This window comes from Sinohyriopsis cumingii, chromosome 8 (genome assembly GCF_028554795.1).
Source record: "Sinohyriopsis cumingii isolate HCF-2022 chromosome 8, ASM2855479v2, whole genome shotgun sequence".
NCBI classification, from domain to species: domain Eukaryota; kingdom Metazoa; phylum Mollusca; class Bivalvia; order Unionida; family Unionidae; genus Sinohyriopsis; species Sinohyriopsis cumingii.
The window spans coordinates 1657501-1661505 of NC_142968.1; the positions used below are offsets into that span (position 1 = coordinate 1657501).

At 36.0% G+C, this 4005-nt stretch overlaps 1 protein-coding gene across 4 annotated transcripts in view; it reads right to left on the bottom strand.

Annotated features, from left to right (window-relative positions):
• Positions 1 to 2094, bottom strand: part of LOC149792855 (uncharacterized) — a 12521-nt gene extending 10427 nt beyond the window's left edge. The window contains exon 1 of one of the 4 annotated variants that reach the window (XM_089966633.1): positions 1972 to 2094. The gene's annotated coding sequence lies outside the window, so the exon portion shown is untranslated. Of the gene's footprint in view, positions 1 to 379; positions 498 to 1009; positions 1091 to 1397; positions 1531 to 1971 lie in introns of those variants that run through there. The other 3 variants (XM_089966632.1, XM_089966631.1, XM_089966634.1) reach the window with 3 other exon arrangements.
• Between the last annotated feature and the right edge of the window lie 1911 nt (positions 2095 to 4005).

Consider the following 4005-nt stretch of genomic DNA (forward strand, 5'->3'; position numbering starts at 1 on the left):
AATAATTCTGCTACAAAGCAATACTACCATTTTCTATTCTTCGTTACACATAACGCCGTCCTCACCCCTCCCGCCGCCCTCAGGGCATTCATCGAAGTTCTAAAACCCCTTAATTAATTCATTATCTTACATTTATCAACTTAATCCTCGGATTAAGCGAGGATTACGTTGTCTTAGGTAATCAGGTTAAGTCAATGGCAAAGCGATATTGAAAATGCAAGTGTTCATCTGCAAACAATCACTATCAAATCCACAAGGTTATGTCTCGCATCTCAAACATAGCTATAAAAAATGTACGCAAGCATGCGCGTACGGACGGGCAGAATTACATCATCCCAACTATTTTTTTCTAACTAAAAATGATGTGATACTAACTAACATTTTCTCTTTTCCAATCCCCAACTCTTTGGCTCAGGTCTCGTGAAGAAAAGCTGGTCATGTACATTTGTAGTCTGCAGTCCCAGTGTCATTGTAATCGACATAAAATTCCCAGCCAAATAACACCCATAAAAAGACAATAAAAACCAGACCAGAAGAGCTTTAAAATCAGGGTGGGTGGCAATGTCTGCCCTATCAAGATACCCAGTCTGAATGTAGCAGTGAGATCATATTGTAAACTCTAAAATCCGACCCACAAAAATCGATCATAAACAGGTTAAGTGAAATTGACAATATCTTGTACCAACACGATTGAATTACAACGTAGTAATGTGTACTGTCACTGAAAGTATTTAATGGTAACTAATTACAGGTATACATATCTTGTCGTGCTCCATATTTCCAGCATTTAATGTATAATGCCGTGTTAGTAAATAACATGAATGCATGTTACTTCAGGTGACAATTGATACCGCTGTAAATATCAAGGTAATGAAAGTGAATGAATACCTGTTACGCTATGCAGTGTACCGACACGATAAAACCCAAGCTATACAATTTCACATTGTAAATATATATATCTATATGTCATCAATGTAAAGATAAAGGCAAATTAGCAAACTGATATTACCTGTATCTCAAGAACATGTGGAACGTACACAAGCTGTCTCTTCCAATATTGAGAGAAACGCCATACCTGATACAAAATGTCATAAAGTCACGTGACACAGAGCAATAAAGCTAGTTGACTCGATTGACTAAACAATTTGGATATGACGCGGCAGGAGGGCCATAATTTAACAGGCAATATAAGGTGTTGCAAAAATAACCCAGTTCACGAATCACTGGGACCGAGATTACCACACATATTCATTACCGAGAATTAAAAACATTAAACTGAAGACAACACTACACTGTGTGTGTGTGTGTGTTATTCAAAACCCCTGTAGTGTCATGTAGGCATTCAACACAAACTATTTCAGTAATGGGTGTCTTTTTTAGAATTTGATTCTACATACCTTTAAGTGGCAAGAGGTCACTTTATTTGGATTCGTATACATCCATATTCTTTTGGAGCGTCAAAATTTAGACGCCAAGAGAGATGCGTATGGCAAAATCAATGTTAAAGTAGATGGGCATTTTTGGACAAAATGAACCTAAAGGTGTGATCCAGTACCATCCGGATTTAATGTCGCGCGCTGTGACGTCACAATGAAAGTTATGTATATTGATACATAAATTCGTACTACCTTTGATTGTGACGATTCCAATCGATGCGCTCTTCTTTTGACCCAAGTTTAGAACATGGCCACCATTGTAAAAGACCGTAGGGATCGATAATATTTGTCGGGAAGTTTCTTGATTACAGTTACATTGCATATCATTAAAAAAAAATCAGGATTGAATGGACTTTGGTTAAAGAAACATAGATTATTTTATTTTAAAAAAAAAGATTTATATTTAATTTCAAATGAGGAAATTCGCATGCATGACTCGTGTGACTTATACTATAGTCGATAGTCTGTTGTCTTTGGTACACACCATCGTTTACCTGAAATGTTTGATTAATACAAAAGTTAGAGCAAAACATACCTTCGATAGAGGAGAAAATCCATGATGGCGTCTTAAATTTCCCGGAATGCATCAGTTCCCATGACGAAGGTTGTAGGGGGTGTCAGTAGTTTGCGATTTTGTTATGGATTTTTAAAAAAAGAATAGATTACAGGACGTGTGTGCCACCTAGCCACGGAATCTACAGTATGGCCCATGTCTCTCCAGGTTTTTGCAACTTTGTATCAAATGGAAGTTTTGTAAACACTGTAGAAAATGTTTATGCATAGCTTTTATAACGACTTGGGTTCTTCCAGGCTACTCGACGTAAGTACAAGTGAAAGGAATGATGACTGGCGAATCACAATTTAATGTACTCGAGGGTTGATGTAAGTCCTCTTTCCTTTTCGCTCCTTTAATCTCCATCAGGCCAGGTTGTTTAAATATCTGACATGATCGAGATTCAGCCCTGTGTGTTATTTATCGACTGACATGATCGGGATTCAGCCCTGTGTGTTATTTATCGACTGACATGATCGGGATTCAGCCCTGTGTGTTATTTATCGACTGACATGACCGGGATTCTGCCCTGTGTGTTATTTATCGACTGACATGACCAGGATTCAGCCCTGTGTGTTATTTATCGACTGACATGACCGGGATTCTGCCCTGTGTGTTATTTATCGACTGACATGACCAGGATTCAGCCCTGTGTGTTATTTATAGAGCAAAATTAGATGTTGATATTGAACCTATAGCGGTGATATAGATATTGTTTTGCTTTTGAACTGTTCCTCATTGTATGTGATGATGGATAAATGTGATATGCTTACTATATATAACACATTAATACAATATGAGTTGGTAGATACTGAGACAGATACACCCACCCTAGGAGTGTCCTTTTTTGAAAGTTCAAATATATATGGCAACCCTAATATACTCACCTTAATATATATATATATATATATATATATATATATATATATATATATATATATATATATATAGAGAGAGAGAGAGAGAGAGAGAGAGAGAGAGAGAGAGAGGCTTATTCGCGACATCATATTCATATTTTTTTCATTTCTATATTTTCACATGTGAAAAACAGATATTTATATTTTCACACGGGAAAAATGTATCCTAATATTTTGAAATGAAAATATAATTTTAAATTTTCAACTGTGAAAATATACGATTTACCATCATGCCATGCTATCCTTAATTGTGTGTGCTTACAAATGAACAAAAATTAGTACTTTATAAACTAGAACAAATAAATCGAAACTGCTTTAAATTTCAGACATGGGGATAATTTATTAGAAAGAAATTTTAACTACCGCCGTTCACGCCTCTGAAGTTAATTTCCCTTACCTTGTTGACAACAACGACAATCCCGCTGTGATGCATTGTCGAATCTGACTTGCATTGTTTTTGATACAGTCAGATAGTTTACAAAATAATAAAATTTTAATTTTACTGCGAGAGATTAAGTCAACCCAATCCTACAACTTTCTTATATTTGTATGTTCAGGCTCTGAAAGTGAGATGAATTTACTAAAGGGGGTGAGGGTGAGCATGTTGTGCCGAAAAGAAGTTCAATCTTTTAAACTTCTATTCTGGAACAAGTCTGGATTATACTATGATAATACTGGGTATATTGCATCGTGTGGTACCCAAAATGATTCGTCACCTTTCGAAAAGACCTGTACCACTTTTGACCAGTATATAATAACTTTTTTATAAGGCGTAAACCAAAATCTGCGCTTGTTTCTTATCGCAATTTATTATATGTGTAAATAAAATATTAACGTTGTCTGAAATCGTTTCGGTGGAAGTGATTTGATACGGTGATTACCCAGATTAAAAAGATTGCGTGTAATGTAATTTGGTAAGATCTCCAACAAACGAAGGCTCGTTATTTATCGTTTGGTTGAGATCTCACATTGCAACGAAAATCAGATTAAAAGGAGTAGTGTAAATGATACGAGTTATGACCCTTTCGGTTAGGCATACACATCCCCCCATGCAATATTTAGCTCACGGTTGAGATGAAAGAGATCCGATTACAGGTAA